The sequence below is a fragment of the Pteropus medius genome, unplaced genomic scaffold (assembly GCF_902729225.1).
Source record: "Pteropus medius unplaced genomic scaffold, Ma_sr-lr_union100, whole genome shotgun sequence".
Lineage (NCBI taxonomy): Eukaryota > Metazoa > Chordata > Mammalia > Chiroptera > Pteropodidae > Pteropus > Pteropus medius.
In genome coordinates this window covers 5659232-5670167 of record NW_024349799.1, presented here as the reverse complement: position 1 = coordinate 5670167, position 10936 = coordinate 5659232, and the positions used below count along the sequence as shown (strand labels likewise).

The following is a 10936-nucleotide window of genomic DNA, read 5'->3' as shown; positions in this document are numbered from 1 at the left end:
TTAGACCATTACATATTGGATCATTGCATATTAAACAACTTTGTGCTTTAATATTTGTTAACTTAGAGCATGATTAAGTTAACTAGTAGAGTTTAGTTTAAGACTGAAATAATCATTTTACAGTTTAATCTGAACTGGTTTGATACTTTCAGCAGACCCCTCTCAGATGGCAGCCTGCATGCTCTGGCAATCTGCCTTGTGTCATATCTCTAGGCTCCATCTTTATTTTGCTCACTTGGCCTTGCCTGACTTCTGTGTAGGTTCTTCAACTCAAATCTGATTCTTAATTTCTTCCAACTCTCTTGTCTTGATGTTTTAACAGTTCTCTGCTTCTCCAGCCACTCTCTTTGAGACACGGTTGTTTGAGACTTCAAACTAGACCAAGCCCATGCAGAGATTTCCTGAGGCTCTTGGGTTTTCTCGTCCCAGGTTTCCAGGGTCCCAACCTGGTATGGCACCTCCAATACGCCAGAAAGGCACACAGTTCTTTATTGGCCCTCTTCCTTTTCCCCCTCAGCTAGTTCTCCATGGACAGTTTCCTCAGCCAGTGAAGTTGCATGGGCCAGCTCCCTAACCTGACAATCTGGCACCCTCCGGTGGCCATGACTGGTTGTGCCTTGGTTAGCAGTGAGTTTTAAAGCGAGGTCCTACTGAGCATCCCCAGGCCTGTTAGCACCCTCCAGTGACAGTTAAAAGGAGCTGCTATCAGAGTCAACTATCAGATCCTGCAAGCCTTACTTTTCTGCCTGGTCCCTTGCAATTCACCTCCTGCAACTTGCTAATGGAGAAATTCACAAAAGGCCTTATGTCCCTTTTTCTTTTAAATTTATTTATATCAATAGGCTAAGATTTACATTCTCAAAGAAAAAGCCTTTTTCTGGTTTTGCATTTGGCAGAGAAATAATAATAAGTATTAACTTAATTGAGTGCCAGATGCTGAGCTAAATGTTTTACATACATTATCACATATAATCTTCACAACACTAGGAGGTAGGCACCTATTTTTAATCTCCATTTTATAGAGGAGGAAACAGGCTTAAGCTCAAGGTTGAGCTTAAGGTCAAGCTCTCCTTGCTAGTTTGATGGCTAAATTCAGATTCAAAATCAGCCCACCTGACTTGGGCCCATGCTTTCTAATGCAAAGCCATACAGTCTTTATAGAAAATTGGGATGCTCTGAGGCCATGTTTTCTATCATGTAGAGGAAGTTAGTCTTTAGCAAAAAGAAAGGATAAAAAAATAGAGAGAGAAAAGCAGAGACAAGAGATAGAGCTGGAGTTCTAATAGGGTTTGAGTCCTTCATTCCAGTTGTCCCTGAGGCCCAGGAGCATCCTTTTCCTTCTCCTTCCTTAAGTCCTTCCAATAAAATCCCACTTTTACGTCAGTTTGATGTGGTTTTCTGCCACTTGCAATGCAGGATCTTACTAAAACAGGAAACAGGTAGGGCACTTTTAAAGGTAGTCTACGTATTAACACCCAGAGCAGCTTTAAATAGAATTGTCATGAACTGTGTGATCCACACTGGGTTACTGCGGTTGCAAGAAACACAGATTGAGTCAAGTTACTAGAGACAAGTTACTCATTAATTAGAGACAAGTCAAAAGGAGTGTTTATAGAAAAGATATGTGTGCACTAAAACCTAAGTAAACTAACCCACAAGGCCTCAGGAAGGGATGAAACTGTAGCAGTAGCACTAGGGAACAGTCACCCTCATCTCTCTCAGGGCTTTTTGACCTCTAAGTGAATCTGTACCTCTCTCACTGGACCAGTCTTCTCAGCTTACTCATCTTGCACCTGGCTGCAAAAGTAGCTACTCTACCCTCTGCCCTTCTATGGCCTTCCAGTTTCAGCACATATCAAAACTGTAGCTTCCCTTTGTGTCTCTTATTGTAGGTTCCCAAGAGAGATGCTTTTACTTTTTCTGCTTTTCTTTTTAAATCAAAGTACATGAGGCATAGGTCACTGGATATAGTTTATGGCCGCTCCCTTGGACCAGGTGTCCAATTAGTTGTGGTCATGGTCACGTGGCTTACTGAAAACTCAGTAAGGTCAGTGGGTAGGGATTTTACTAGAAAGAGGTGTGAGCAGGCCAGTAATAAGTGGTATCTCTACGCAAGCCCACTTAAATGTAATTTGAACTCTTGCCTATAACAAAAAATTAAACACATTGCAAACATGGGCCATTCATTCCCCAAAGACCCTCTCTAATTATCTCAAGTTGGCAAGAGAGTTCACCTTCTGGTGCTTGTAGGATTGTGCGCTATCCTCTACCTCAAAGTGCACCTTCTTCAGGTACCCAGTCCTGCCTGCACCTGCCCTACACACTCTGCAATGAGCCAGACCACTCCACTCACTTGGGAGTCTATTAATTTTTTCTTCCCTTAACCACACTAAAGACTTTGCTTAGTAAAGCATTTTGAAGATTTAGAAAGTGACTGCTCAGTCTGCTTAGGATTTATATCCCAAACAGATGTGCCAAGAAGTCATAGGAATCAAACTGCTGTTCTGTGAGTAGAATAATATATTAATATGCCTTTTAGTAGTTTCGATTACACAGCTGTACAAATTGCGGTGGAGTGTTCATAGCTAAAGTTGCTTTTATCAAAAACACATCGCTTCTTCAGGGTAGAGGTTTTAACATAGCAGGCATTTTGAGAAGGGCATGCATCCTTATAAAATATGTCATTTTTGAGAGAAAATCAACCAGTAAACTGAGATATAGCAGTACTTAACTTACCTTGAGGAACTCTCTGTCATTTATCAGAATAACTGAACTGGGTCAATTCATGGTGAAAATAAGGAGCTCCTAAATACTGGTACCATCATCTTACACTTTTAATCTCTGTGAGCCTCAGTTTCTTCAACTGTTAAATCAAATATTAGTACTCATCATATAATGTTGTCCTAAGGAGTCAATGAAAGCTTTATAAAGACTTAGCAAATTGCCAAACATAGTAAGTGCTCAATAAATGTTAACTGCTACAATTATCATTACATTTTGTTTCCCATCTATTTTTCAAGGTGTGTTTTAGCCCAGTTTCTCATTTCATCCTTTCAATTTGTGGGTAGGTATGGTGGTAAGTATATCCTGATTTTATAGTACAACAAACAGAAACAGAGAGGTTAAATAACTTATCCGGGACAAGCAATTTTTCCAAGGTAATATAGACAATAATTCACATCTCTAACTTCCAACTAAGTGTTCCTTCTGCACAGAACTTAAGTTCTGTGACAGGGACAGTAGAAAGGAGAAACTTAATATTATACTGAAGGAAGAATCCTCCAGAACTTTCATCCAAGAATTGTTACTCATCTAGAAATACCGCGTGGACATCTATTTCTGGCAGCCTGGAAAGCTAGATAACCTGAAGGACCCATTAGTTATGAGACAATTAAATCCTGATTTGAATCAAAACTAACATGCATTTTAAAGTTTTGCTGGAGTTTCAGGAAAAAGATCAAAAAGAAAAAAAAAAGTAAGCTCAAATTAGAACAGGGAGCAATAAGCAAACATAAAAGCCAGAGCTGGCATGCACAAATGCCAGTACCAGCCCAGGACAAGCTTGGAGGCACACTACAAGGTGTGGGCATTACACCTGAGATTCCTGCTTTGAGCCTGGTTTTGCAAAATGAGTTTCAGAGATCCTCAGTTAGTCAGTTGCATCCCAGACCTCCCCTCAGATTCGAATGCAAATACTCTCTGGAGGAAAGTAACTCCCACTTTGGGTCCTTGGGATTTCCAGAAGTTAAGTTGAATAAAACTGAGCTCCCAATTTTAAAAAATCACCAACACATAAGCCACCATGAGTTAGGCTCAACAGAAACAACAAACAATAAAATTTTTAAATTAAGTTTATTGGTTTATTGGGGTAACATTGGTTAATACAATTATATAATTTTCAGGTGTACATTATAATTTGACATCTGTATATTCTATTGTGTGTTTACCACCCAGAGCCCAGTTTCTTTCAGCTACCATATATTTGATCCCCTTTACCCACTTCATCCTACCCCCACCCCCTTTTTTGACCCCCTTACGCTGTTCACCTTCCCTCCTCCACTACCCCCTACCCTCTGGTAAACTACTGGTCTATATAGTCCATGTTCATGAGTCTCTGTTTGTTTGTCCTATTCGTTTGTTGCTTTTAGGTTTATATCCCACATATAAGTGATATCATGTGATTTTCGACTTTTTCTGTCTGGCTTATTTCGCTTAGCATGATTTTCTCGAGGTCCGTCCATATTGTCGCAAATGGCAGTATTTCATCTGTGAGTAATATTCCATTGTATATATGCACCGTAGCTTCTTTATTTTTTTTTAAATTAAATGCCAGTTTATTTTTTTCATTTTTTTCATACTATATATACATAATTTTTTTAAAATATTTTACTTACCACAGCTTTAGCCAATCATCTATTGTAGGACACTTTGGTTCCTTCCATGCCCTGGCCACTGTGAATAATGCTGCTATGAACATCGGGGTACATATATCTTTGTGGATAAATGTTTTCAGGTGTTTTACCCAGGAGAGGGATTGTTGGGTCATATGGTAATTCTATTCTTAGTTTTTTGAGGAACCTCCATACTGTTTCCATGGTGGCTGTACAATTTACATTCCTACAGGCAGTGTATGAGGGTTCCATTTTCTCCACAACCTCTCTAACACTTGTTATTACTTGTCCTGTTGATGAGAGGATTCTAACAGGTGTGAGATGGTGGTATCTCATTGTGGTTTTGATTTGCATTTTCCTAATAGCTAGTGATGTTGAGCATCTTTTCAAATAAAACAATAAATTTTTAAGAATTGAAATTGGAATGCTCATTTACATAGATTATTAAATAACCTATTATGAACCACGTAAAGAAATCAAATATGGAATAAAGTAGGTTTAAAAACAAGAGACTATTAAAACAACCAGAAAGATTAGTAAAAGAACCTAACAGAAATTTTTGGCCCGACAGATACAGGTATAGATTTTGAAATTAATACTTCAGTGAATGTGTTAAAAACAGAATAAAAACCACCTAATTCGGGATTAGTGACCTAGAAGTTATATCTGAGGAAATTACCCAGAATGCAGCACAGAGAGTACAGGAGATGGAAAATATGAAAGAGGGGTTAAAAGACATGGAGGGTAGAACAAGGTTTAACATATGTCTAATCAGAGTTCTAGAAGGAAAGAATAAGAGGACAAAGGCAATATTGAAAAAGATAATGGCCAAGAACTTTCCTGAGATGATTAAAGATAAATCCATAGGTAAAGAACAGTATATATCAAGCACAATAAATAAAGAAAAATCCATACCTAGACATATTATGATGAAATGGCACAACACCAAAAGTAAAGACCTTAAAAATCCTAGAGACGAAATTAGGGCACCTACAAAGAACAAACAATAAGCTACCAGAAGACTTTTTTGAAAAAGGACGTATAACAATAATTTATTAGTGCTCACAGCAATCCTATATAGTAGTTACTATTATTATTTCTGTATTAAAGTAAGAAAACTCTGGCTGAGAGGGAAAGTCCAAGGTCCTACAGATACACAGCAACAAGGATGTAGCTTAAAAAAAAAAGAATTGAGTGGAAAAAGTAGGTCATAAAACATTGCTTCAAACACATGCAGAACAACATATGAATCTTAGAACATAAGCTTAGGATAAATCTTAGAAACATAACACTGAGAAAAAAAGCCGGTAACAGAAAACTGTGTAAAGTTAACAAACAAAACGAAATAATATTTTGCTTAGAAATACATACACTCATGATTATATTATTTTTAAAAAGCAAGAGAGTAATTGCTCTAGGCTAGATGTTTATGTCCCACCACAAATTCACGTGTTGAAACATAATGCCCACTATGATGGTATTAGAAAGTAGAGTCCTTAGGTGGTGATTAGGTCATGTAGGAAGAGTCCTCACTAAGGGAATTAGTGCCCTCATAAAAGAAGTCTAATAGAGCTCTCTAAACCTTACCACCATGTGAGGTTACTGTGAAGACAGGGCTATGAACAGGGAGGCAGGTTCTCACCAGACACCGAAGCTGACCGTGTGGGTAGTCTCAATTTAGATTTCCATTCTCCATTGTTGTGAGAAACAAATTTCTGTTGTTAATAAGCCATCCAGGCTGTGGAATTTGTTATAGCAGCCTGAATAGACTAAAATAGTAAAATACACAAAATTCAGGATAGTGGTTACCTCTTTAGAGGTGGAGCAGCAGAATAGGACACAGAAGTACATGCTGCAAAGGCAAAGGTAATGTTCTAGTTCTCAGATTGGGTGGTAGATAACTGGCACTCATTTTATCATTATATTTACACATGTCACTTCTACTCTTTTGTATGCATTCGAAGTTACATAATGAAAGCAAAATAAAATAAATTGCCAAAGGACTAATTTCCATCCAGATTTTTACAATGTATATTTAAAAGTCACTGGTTAATCTTTCTGACTGATGGATGAGAGATATAATTGGCTTCTAGTTTAATCACCAAATTTTTGTAGCCTCAAAAAGGCTTCCTAGATAATTAATGGAAGACAATAACGGAAGTCATTCCTGGCTTGGGATTTCAAATTCCTGGTTCTGTATGTTCTCTCCAAATGGAATAGTCTATCCACAAAGTTTTAATAAGAGGTGTTCTATTCACATCATTTGTATGGGTACCTTTAACCTTCTATTCCAGATGGCAAAGAAAATTTTCTACATAGGAAAAATGTTTATAGAATAATCTATTAGAAAAAAACTGTCTATGGTCATGCTACCCTGAATAAGCCTGATCCCATCTGATCTCGGAAGCTAAGCAAAGTCGGGCCTGGTTAGTACTTGCATGGGAAACCACCTAGGAAGACCAGGTACTGTAGGCATAAAAAGAAATAAGGGATTGTAAGTTGACAAGGTGCTTGCAATCTGTGAGGTTAACCAAGGGTTGCCTTGCCTAAAAAAAAAAAACAAAAAACTAATTTCGTTTTGTGTTTGATGTTACGTAATTAAGTCAGTAAAAAATGAAAAATTTGATGTCTTTTTGGGGGGTAGTAAGAATATAAAATAAATTCACTTTCTCATATCAAAAACTTTATAAACCAATTTGCTCAATTTTAAAGTGAATAAATACATCTGAGTATTACAGAGAGATTTACTTGATAAACTCCATATAGCTATATTTATACTGAACTAAATTTATATATTAATCAAGTTCTAATTGCCAATTTTATGCAAAAATATTTACTGTTATTTAAACATTTTACAGAATGTTTGAAAAGTGCCCAAGCCAAAATCACTAATTAACAATTAGAAAGCTTTGTAAATTATATAAATTTCTAATCACTATGCTGTATACCAGAAATAAATATAAAATAATACTGAATGTCAATTGTAATTGAAAATAGATAGGAAATTAATTAATTAATAAATAATAAAATGGCTTAAATAATAATAATATTGTAAAAAATATGTATAGTGCCAGGTAGGTACTAGACTAATCAGGGGAACATTTCATAAATTATGTGTGCCTAATCACTATGCTATACATCTGAAACTAATATAAAATAATATTGAATGTCAACTGTAATTTTAAAAAAAGATATACATAGACCAGTGTCTGGTACCCAATAAATGCTCAATAAATGTTAAATTAAAAAATTAGAAAGCAAAATAAAAATTCTTCTGAATTTTCATACTATAGCTTAAGAGAAAGAATACTTTGAAATGATATTATCTTATTTTTCAATCTTTATAATAAATTCAAAATCACTAGACAAATTTAAAGTTTTCCTCTGTTCTCTATATTTCTCACATACCTTAACAGTTTGTAATTATCATTAAAACACCTTTGTCTATGGCCATGCTACCCTGAACAAGCCCAATCCCATTTGATCTCGGAAGCTAAGCATGGTTGGGCCTGGTTAGTACTTGGATGGGAGACCACCTAGGAAGACTAGGTGCTGTAGGCATAAAAAATAAAAACATAAAATAAGGGATTGTAAGCTGATAAGGTCCTTTCAATCTGTGAGGTCAACCAAGGTTTGCTTCACCTAAAAAATTTTTTAAATATTTAAAATAACCTTTGAGATGCATGAGTTACCTGGCACCAACATAAGCAAGTTTTACTTGTTTTGTGTATGTGTATGTGTGTGTTCAGTGCAATAATAAAGTTCTATACTATCTTCTTGATCAAAGTCCACAAACTTGATCTTCCCTCAAGAATTTCACCAAAAAAACTCAATCATTTCAAATTCTTTTGTATAGAAAAGTATTTACTAGACATAATACATGCAATTTCCCTTCATGAAAAATGAAGATTAATTTATTTTCATAGGGGTAAATCAGCTTAGTAGCTTATTTGGTTTAATGCATTACGAATCGGAAGCTATGCTTTCTGTACAATTTTTTATTCCTTTGATTAGTTATATAATCTGAAATACTATAATTTTCTGGGAATGTTAAAAGAATTTTCCCATATGTAATTAAGATAAGCTGTCAAAATGCATCCCTACTGAATCTGTATTTACTAATATGCAAGGTCTCAAACTCTCCTTCTACAGTTCTTTTAGTTTTTAAAAGTGATATTAATTAATTTAAATGTTTGTGAACATAGACTTTGGCATTTGCAAGGCATCTGTCCAGAGGCCTTTTTGATTCACCAAATTTAAAACAAACAAAAGCACAGTAACAATAATAAAAATAAAACTTTATAGCACAAAACATGGTCTGTGGAGAGAAAAATCAAATTGTTCAAGGAGAAGCAGAACATGAGAAGGCTAGAATCTTGACAATTTCCCTGTACTCAATTCCATTTGCTTCCTGAAACCTGGCTACCGTCCAGCCTGAGGTAACTCTTTACCCATATAAATTCTCTCTGTAGTTTTAAGCTAATTCGAGTTAGTTTATGTTACCTTTATCAAGAGTCTTAATACACACCTTTATGCTGATCTAGTAATATATATAATTCATTCCATTGTATGGACCCAGTGACTTTCAGCTTATCTTTTTGATATCTTGCTGATGTCATGGAGTTAAGAATCCTTTTGTTAAAGAAAGGTACCTAAACCAATTAGATTCAATCTGACTTCTGCAAACAAGTTTTCAGAGCTCAATGAGCATACCAAGTAAGGAGCATCCTTTATAGAAGTCTGCCCCTTCTTATTTAGGTGATCTACAAGTTACACTGTGCAACTAGAGTTAGGTGATAAAAGAGTAAAAGGATTTCAATAGACCAGTTCTCTGCAATAAGGTAGTACCTCTTTCTTTGAAGCCTAATACTAAAACCAGATGCTTAGCTTTATGACTTCCTTCTCTCAAACAACAAGATAAGAAGAAAAACATACATAAGTCTTTTAGTGTTATAAGGGATTATTAGTTTTGCTGAAAACATAATGCCTTTGGGACTTCGAATGAAAGCACTAATTTAAAACACTCCTGGAATGAATAAATATTCAAAAAGAGTAGTACATAAAGTTTGCTTGCCTCAGGCTAACATAAGTATTTATGACTCTATCACGTTCATTCTCTTTTGGAATTTTTCTCTTTTATCTGAAAAGAGATTCTTTCACCTGGATACCTTTTAAGAATCAAATTTAGGGGAAGGGAGAGGCAGATGGGGTAAAGGGGTCAAATATGTGGTGACAGAAAGAAACCTAACTATGGGAGGTGAATACACAGTGTAAATATATACATGCCTTACTTTTAAAGTGTACAGTTGAAACTTATTGGATTTCATTAACCAATGTCACCATAAAATTACTTAATTAATTTTTTTAAAAAAGAATCAAATTCAGATACAAAGCGACAGCTTGGATCTTGCCCTATGTATAATAAACCAACTAATGCAGCTTCTTCCCATTAAGAACTGCTCGCTAGTAGCCAAGTGGACAAGCTTTAAATTAACCAGATATACAAGAGTCTAGTCAAGTTTTAAGTCTATGGATTATAGTGTTGCCAACTAATTCTATGTTTTATCAGAGTCTCTTAAAGGGTGTACTTTGTAATTAACATTTTAGCAACATCAGGATTGAAATAACATATTGTGCCTCAAAATACTCTGTAAGCTTCTTGGAGCAGGGACTGTTTCGTGTCTTTCTACCTCCAACACCTGCATGCTGGGGTAAATTGGAGAGTTGTTTAGTAGTGTATGGAATTGGATTAGTGATAGCAACAGGATAGTTGGGCAGAAGAGAAGAGATGAAACAATATGGAAAGAATGTGGTACCAGACTTAGGAAGTGGGCAGAGGCCAAGAGTAAGGACAAATTTAGGATATGAGAGCAAGTAAGAATAAAAATTTTGTATATTCTGAAATAGTTTTACCTAGGATGTGGAAATTGGCAAGTTTTCTGAGCCCCACTCTTTTGGGGGCTATGTGGATTTCAGGATTAATTGGATCTACTCTCTGAAACAGAATGGCAGTGACAGGAGATAGAGGAGGAGGCACTGCTATTAAATAGCGATTCAGCTGCTTGTGGTGAAGTGAGTGTGTATATATCTCAACCACAAATTCAGGTGTTCAGGGAATACAAGTTTATTTTCCTATAGTATTTAGTTTCTACTATAAGCTTCCATTTCATCAGGTGTATCAATCAGAATGTCATAAGAAAACAAACCACTGTAGGTGATTCAGGCAGAAGGGGATTTAACACAGGGAATAAGATGTTTATAACTCTTTGTAAAGGGCTGGAGAAGCCATGGTCAGGGAAAACCACTAATACTCTGAGGAAATAAAGGAGTTGCAGAAAATTTAAAAGCTACCTCAGCTGCCTGCATGGCCAAGGAGAGGAAATTCAGGAGGACACCTGAATTTCAGAAGCCACTACAAAATTTAATTTTGCTGTCTGCTGAAGCCCATGTACCCTTGATATTGGAGAAACAATAATGGCTTCTGCTTCTAGTCACGTTCCAAATCTCACTTGACTGCCTCTCACTGACTGAAGCTGAACAAGGCT

The 10936-nt window shown here is 36.1% G+C and overlaps 2 pseudogenes; both read left to right on the top strand.

Annotated features, from left to right (window-relative positions):
- The first annotated feature begins 6747 nt into the window (after positions 1–6747).
- On the top strand, positions 6748–6866 carry LOC120621220 (uncharacterized; annotated as a pseudogene).
- Positions 6867–7833: 967 nt separating this feature from the next.
- Positions 7834–7952, top strand: LOC120621194 (uncharacterized; annotated as a pseudogene).
- The last annotated feature ends 2984 nt before the right edge of the window (positions 7953–10936 follow it).